Source organism: Gavia stellata, chromosome 4 (assembly GCF_030936135.1).
Source record: "Gavia stellata isolate bGavSte3 chromosome 4, bGavSte3.hap2, whole genome shotgun sequence".
NCBI classification, from domain to species: domain Eukaryota; kingdom Metazoa; phylum Chordata; class Aves; order Gaviiformes; family Gaviidae; genus Gavia; species Gavia stellata.
Genome location: NC_082597.1, coordinates 84,819,982 through 84,828,026, shown reverse-complemented (window position 1 = coordinate 84,828,026; position 8,045 = coordinate 84,819,982).

Genomic DNA, 8,045 nt, shown 5'->3' with positions numbered 1-8,045 from the left:
CTTGTCCTGTCACTGGGCACCACCGAAAAAAGACTGACCCCACCCTCCTGACACCCACCCCTTCAGTATTTACAAGCATTGATAAGATCCCCCCTTGGTCGTCTCTTCTCCAGACTAAAAAGACCCAAGTCCCTCAGCCTTTCCTCATAAGAAAGATGTTCCAGTCCCCTAACCATCTTCATAGCCCTTTGTAGTTAGAAGGGATCCCCGGAAAGGCTGTGGAAGTTTTGGCAGCAGTATGTGAGATCGCTCTGTTGAGTACGTGTGCTGCATCGGTCCTGACTCTGCACGCAACCTGGAGTTGTTCTGTGCCGGTGTAAAGCTGCATCTGTGCACAATGACTCCAGCAGCCTTAGGATGGCTGTGCCGATGCCAAAGGAAAGTAGTAGCAAAAATGCCTAAATAAAGAACCTGTAGTTACTTCAGCAGGTGGGCGTAAACTGTGAAACCTACAGGTTTCCTCTGAAAAAAAGCATGCTTTTCAGCCCCAAGCAAACATAGGCTTTAGTGGACTTTCCAACTGACTAAGTAGGGGGAAGGTGGAGAGAGAAAGAAACAATTGTGGTTTCTGGGTGCATTTGGTCTAGAAGCTTCTAGCTGCTGTCAATTTGCAGGTTAACGTGGATGAGTTATTTGGTTGGAGATTAAATCTGTAGGAGGTACAAAGTTGATTCTGTGCATAGACCCTAGACCCTGATACACTGAGGAACACAGAAGCATCTAAGCTGGTTCTGGTCCAGCAGGTCTTGTTAGGGGAGGCACAGCAAAACCACAGGAGGTACTTCTTCATCTGTGCTGTGACTAATGAGCCTGATGGTACTGAATTTACATTCTCCAGTCCACACTAACACACAAGTTCTCTGCACTCCCAATTCATCGGGTCTGACCTCTTCTTTCACCTAGATTTTCTAATAATAAACCAACTATATGTTGGTTTAAAATAAGTTTTTGCTCGTCATCTGCCTTATGTTGGGCTATGAAGTTTCTGTTTGGGACTAGTACTTTTTCAGCTGAATGTGGTATACTTCATAATCCAGCGTTTAAAAATTGCAGTATGTAGAAATGGTGGCAAATTAGATACAACTACCAAACATGCTAGAACCAAATTTAAACTGCCAGACATGCTAGAACCAAGTTTAAGAAGGTGATAAATAGTAAAAAAGAAAGGACTTCTTTTAGTGGGGATCTCTTACAGGTGTTATATATCTCATATATTTTCAGCCATTCCCCTGTTTTCAGCACAGCAGTGCAAACTCTTATATAAATAATTTAGACCCTGTACTACAGGCTATGTCCCTTAGCAATTTTTCAAAGACTGCTTAAATACTGTTTAAAGGCCTCCCTTAAGGCGCAACAGACAATAGCGGGCTGTATGTGGAAGACTTTATGGAAAAGAGAGCAGAGATAGCAGAAAAAAGGTAGAGAGTGTGATATCAATGCCATAATGGGTTTTGCTAGGGTGTGTATGGGTGGAAGGCAGGTCAGAATGGTCTCCTCTGTCTTTTAAGCCTCATTTTAAGCCTGTTTTAAGGCATGTTTATAGCACCACAGCATTGGAAAGGAGCCTTAATGTCATGTCGGGCCTGTTTTCAGAAGATACACGGTAGAGACAATTTTGAAACTAAAGGCAGTAACTAAGCAAGGTGGGGCAAATACAAAGGAAAGATTTCAGAACTTGGTGGGTACGCTTAGGAGAGGTAAAAATGAAAATTTTGGGAATAGCTTTCAGGCAGAGTGGAAGACAAGTGAGGTGATTGCCTAAAATAGCAGAGAATAGCCTGGGCAGTAAAATGTCCTGAAAAACAACTAATTGCAGCAAGAGTCTGGAAGGGCCTCCCAGGACATGAAGCCCATCTAAAGCTCATCTGCAACGTGCTGGATTTATGAATAGGTTTATATAAAGACTTGATAGTGATAACAAGGTTTGGACATAAAAGATGGTGTAGGGCCACACAGCTCAGCTGTAGCTTCATTGACAGGTTCTGCACAGGCAAGGGCAGGACTCGGGGTGGCCTAGCCCATCAAGAAGGAAGGACCTTTGGGGTGCTGTCAAAGAGTCAACTTCCCAGATATGTTATGGCTTGAGTCACTGCGCTGTGTAGGTTGACCAAAGCCCCACTGTGGCAGGCTGTGGCCTGGAAGTTCACTTCCCCAGCTGTGTGGATCAAGCTGGCACCGCAGACTCACACGAGATGAGGAATGCAGGTCTGTACAAGCCCGAAGATGACAATACTAGATAACAGCAAACAAAAAATAACCAAAAAAGGGAACGACTCTGAATATTCATTTGCAATTGGAACACAAAATGAACCCGCGCTAGTCATGAGCAGTGGGTTCACACTTGAGTGGCTTGAAAGGGCCAAGCACAGGACATAAGAAAGGAATAAAGACAGAAGCCACACGCTCTGTGTCGAGTCGGACTTACCGCCAGCTGGCAGGCAGACCAACAGCCCAGCCATCGGCAGAGACGCCCCTGATGCCAGCTGCCAGGGAAGACACAATTCGACCCAGCGCCACTCGAGTGTGGTAAGGACATTCCTGGGGAGACTAATACCGGAGGGATAGCTCACAGCACATGGGCGAAAGTGGTAATTTGTGCACCCATGTTATTTGAAATAAGGTCTTAAAACATCGATTGATTGTAAATATCTAGCTGCAGTAACGAAGAAGTGAGTAAAGTTGTTACTTTTTTTTACATGGCATACATTTCTTCTGAGTAATTGCTTGGTTAGTCTCAGAATCTGAAAGAAAGCCTGGATGCTCCTCTGTTGGTGTGTCATGCTGATACTGAGTTGGAAAAGAATATGATTTAAGAGATCAGGGATAGCTTGTAATATTTCTGCTTGTTGCATTATAAAATGTAACGGTGCACGATAAGGAAGCAATGTTCTGTTTATGTGAATTGCACTTTTTTTTTTTGTTGCAATAAGCTGTGCTACCCTTGAAGTCCACAGCAGGGCTCAAACCTTCATCGGTCTAAGCCCGCACCGTTTGTTTCTGTGACATGTCTGTGATAGGCCATTAAGGACGTCAGCCGCTACCCACCGCCTGTGTTACACCCGGTCCGTTCTTCATTCACAGCTTCAGTGAGCTGTCCCAGTGTCCCTGCTCTCCCTTGCTCCCTGGCAGTATATAGCAAAACAAGTCCTGTGCTGTCCTTTTAGTTTAGAAGAGATAAAGTTGTTTTTCCTTATCCTTTACCACATCACTGCAGACTATAGTAGATTGGCATGGCCCCCATGCAAAGAGCATTAGACCTCTTCATTCCTTTTCAGCTGAAAACAGTGGTCTTACACTCATCCCCTGCTTTAAAACCTAGCAACATTTAAAGGGAAATTACCTGACCTGTTATATAGCAGGTGCGCAAATGAGACTCAACCCCTCCAGCGCAGGATTGGAAAAGCGCTCTGTATCTGCAGTTCCTGGAGGCTTCTGAACTGCTCTGCCCCTTCTTCACCAACAGATGTCAACACTTTTCTAAAACTACAGGCATTTAGGCAAGTTCTCTTTTTTTTTAAAAACAATTTTCTAGTAAGGTTATGATTTCTTCTCCTGTGCTTCTGCACATTACTTTCTATTATTTGGTAATTTCATTTATGTGGTATGTGCTGTCCTTTTCAGATCACAGACGTAGATTTTTAAAAAGACTAAACAGCACTTTTTTATACAGACATCTCTTCTGATTCAGTGTATCCCTGTCTTTACTGATTATAGCCCCTCAGCCTGCTTTCAGTTCATAAGAAGTTAGTAAAATTCATTTTAATTAAGATGCTAATTTCCTTTCCAAATGCAAAATTATTTTTAAATAGCCAAACAGATGTCATCAGCTGCTTTCATTTTGTTCTCTCCTCACCTTACCTTTAAAAGTAATTAAGATTGCTGGGCAGATGTATGTTTAGACATTCGGGTTTTCTATTTCTTTGCATCCTGTTAGCCAGTGAGCGTACCCTAATGTGTGCATGTTAACACTACCAGAAAGGTTGGGCAATTCCTGTTTTTTTCCTTAAAACACAGCAGCATTTTACTAGGTTTGGAAATTGTAGTTTTGTAATCTACTGCTGTAAAGTGCCATGTGAAAATAACACCAATAACAGTAATTACAGATGCCAATTGCCTGATTGATTCTGCTGCACTTTTACTAAAAAATATTTTTTTTTTTTAGTTTTTATTGGGTTTCAATGTTTTCTAATAACTCTTACTACTGTAATTGTAAAAAAAATAAATACAGTAACTTCCTTTAGTAATTGCTTTCTTGACCTAATTTTAGAGTTGCCATTAATTGACAACTTAATTTACTTCTTCTTTGGCTCTATTTCTCTTTGATGTGTTTAGCTTTGTTTCTTTGACTTTTGTTGTGTAACATTAGAAAGGCTTTTTTTGACGTATTTTTTTCTAACTTTGTCTTTCCCATGCAAGCTTTCTTGCTTGGCTGCCTCCCACTTCTCCATCCCACTTTTCTGGCTGCACCAGGGGAAGTTCAGATTGGACATTAGGAAAAGGTTCTTCACCGAGAGGGAGGTGGCTCACTGGAACTGGGTCCCCAGGGAAGTGGTGACGGCACCAAGCACGTCAAGAGTTCACAGAGCATCTGGACGATGCTTAGTCCTACGGTTTAGTTTTAGGTAGTCCTGCGAGGAGCAGGGAGTTGGACTCGATGATCCTTATGGGTCCCTTCAACTTGAGATATTCTGTGATTCTATGATCTCCACTAGGCGCCTTCTCTTACCATAGTTTCGAGCAGCTCTTTAAGAAAGGTTGCTGTCCAAGTTTAAGTGTTGTATTCTCTTTTGCGTGCAATCCATTGCACCTGAATTTATTGCTTCATCTCACCAGCCTTCTTGCACATTGCTTCATCTTTACATTTCATGGCTTACTGCTTTAGACTACCCCACTGGTGGCTTCATGGTGTGTATGATTTCACAGGTGTTGAAAAGGGTGGAGAAGCATGCAGAATTTACTCGAGATGCTCAGTCCTGAGAGTTGTTGTCTCCGACTTCAGGTTAACACAAATTTGAGCCCATTCTCAAGTGGTCCTGCCTCACAGGTGCCCTGGATGCTGTACGTGAGCACACACTGGCTGAGACCAAATTCCTGATGCTCTGGCAGGGCAGAGCCTGAGCATGTTACTGCTCTACCATCAGCCCAGGCTCTCGCTTGTATGCTTAAGCCATCTCTAGAGCCCACTTTTGCAGTGTAGACACTGCCTTTCTTTATAAGAATATACCATAGAACTTCAAAGTACACTTACAGTTTTTATGTATGATAAATTTGCATTTGTGCTACAGAGCACACAAGTCATAGAATCACAGAATCATAGAATGGTTTGGGTTGGAACGGACTTTCAATGATCATCTAGTCCAACCCTCCTGCCCTGCTGGGACATCTTTCGCTAGGTCAGGTTACTCAAAGCCCCATCCAACCTGACTTTGAACACTTCCACTGATGGGGCATCCACAGCTTCTCTGGGTAAGCCATTCCAGTGTCTCACCACCGTCGTCATAAAAAATTTCTTCCTTATATCCAATCTAAATCTACCCTCTTTCAGTTTAAAACCTTGTTGATGGTGAACAGACATAATGAATATAAGTACTGTTGTCTCTTCAGCAAATGCGAAATGTCAGCATTCCTCTTCTTGCTCAATTTGTTGATAAACATCTTAAGAAGCAAGAGCCCTGTGATTCTTTACTGCCTACAGACTTTGCAGCATCCTTGGTGCTTAGTTACGGTGCAGACAGCTAAACTGTAAATCCGAAACAGAGGAAAGACTGGAAACCCCAGGAGTTCCCCCTGTTTAGGAAGAGCAGCCAAATCCCTAGGAATTGTGTCTCGCTCACTCACTTAGGCTGCCTGTGATCCACCCCCGTGGCTTTCCTGTGCCTTTTGCCCTGTTCTCTGAGATACTGCACAATCCTATACTTTTTACTCATGGAGATCCTCACAGGCTTTACAGGGACCTTTGTGTGTCGAGTCTGAGCACTTGACACACAAAGTCTGTTCCCTTATTCACCCTCAGGGCCCCCCCAGGTCATCCGTCTTCCAGAGATACTCTTCCTGAGTGGACCAAGGGGTATTCCTTCCTTTGTGCCACATCTCTTTTGTCTGGGTGTGGTGGCTGCTGGACAGCAGATGATGGAATCTTAAGTCTGCCTTTAAGGAAGCCCCAATACCTTTCCATCGCGTTTTTGTGCCTTTTCCAGAGACAGAAGAAAGGCTAGGAGAGAATTAGTCATCTGGCAGGATTTATAAATGTGTGCTCCAATACCTACTCTCAACATTCTCAGCTCTGCGGATAGTGGGATCTGTCTGGAGGTGAGAGGTGGAAAGGGCAGGAGGGAAGACAAGGAATCGAGAGTCTTTGACTCATTTGGGACACTGTCATGGAGAATTTGCACTTCTGTGTTAGTAAGGGAGGCAGCTAGGAGCCAAGATCTTCCCCTTCCCTCTGTGTGTGCCCAGTTGTTTCCTCCTGATTGACACGACAGACATATAGCTCGGTCTTCTGCAGCTTCCTGCAATTCTTGTTAGATATGGGTGTTCTCTGTCCCTGCTGTGTCTTCTTCCCTTCTCTCTCTAGAGAGAGGAGTTCACCTGCAGTTGTGTCTGCTCCGGGTCTAATGAGTACACTTCCTTTCCTCTCTCCACACTGAAATGGTTAATGCAATGGAAATGGAGAAATTGTGATTACATAGAAATCGGGAATTCTGTTATATGGTGGTAATTGCATTCAGTTAAGAGAGAGTTAAAATCCTTCCCAAGACAGCCACACCTTTTTCTGGATAAGTGCTAGGGAGCACCCATCCTTTTATGAGTCTAGGGTGTTAGCTTTCAGGTCCTGTGATAAGAAGGGTGAGGGCAAAGGAGTGAGGGTTAGTTTTTACTGAATTTACTTCAAACCTAGTCCTGTAGGCTAGTCCTCAGGTAGAATACGAGTTGCTGAAACTGTCCACCGCATTTTCCCCTCCCCAACACCATGATCAGTGTGTCAATGTAGGTACATTAGTATCAAATTCACAGAAGCCACCAGAAAAAAACTTGTTTCCCAAGCTGTGTTACTACTTTGTTGCATGATTCCTGGTAAAGCAACCTAAACCACTTAGACCTCGTATTTGCCTTTAAATGTAGGGCTCCAAGTCAGCCTTGTGAACCCTGAATGACAGGAACTGGGTGGGACTGGGTCATACGCTCTACCTGAAAACCTTCCTGCTTGCACAGTACAGCAGCCCCAGCTCAGCAGAAGATTATTTTGCTGAAGAGCTAAGCCAGACTTTCAAACTGAGGGACCCTAAATAGAGCACGTGTCACCCATAGACCTCAAAGGGCTTGGCAATCGAGGTCAGTACCACTCTCCTTACTTCATGGATGGGAAAACAGGTGAAACAAAGCTACGGAAGAGGGAAATGGTTTCCCTGAGATCATGTGGCAGTTTCGTTCAGGGAACTAGGGCATGAATCTCCTGTGCCCAGACCTGCTCTCCTAGGTACGGTGTGACTTACTTGAACTAACAGTTATTCCGGGGGGAGGTGATTGTCTCCATGATTTCTGCTGACTCTCCTCCCTCTCACAGCACCTCCTAGTACTAAGCAGGGGCTTATCGTGCCTAAATGGAGGTAGAAAAGTACAACTTTGGAATACAATCTTGCAGCAACTGTGTGTAGCTCTGTACGTATCAATTAGGAAATAAAACGTGAACTGCATATTTGAATTATGCCGTGTGTTGTGTTGGTAAGGTCTTTTCATTTTCTGGCTATTTCCATGTAAACCACCTCTACCAGGCAAGTTCCTAGTAGACTTCCTGGAGCCTCTGGCACTCTGCCTCTCCAAATAAATTGTTAATGGGAAAGTTAATACCTTTATTTCCCTGTTCTCCTCCATGATGCAGAATTTGTTGAAACAGTAATTTTCTTTTCCTCCATCATCTTGATATACTTGTCACTTCTGTTTAAATGGTAAATAGTGTGATAACAAAGCCAAACAAGCAAAAAAACCCCTCAAATCCCTGAAAATGTTGTGTCCACAAAACTGCTTCCAGTAAATGATTCCAGTTT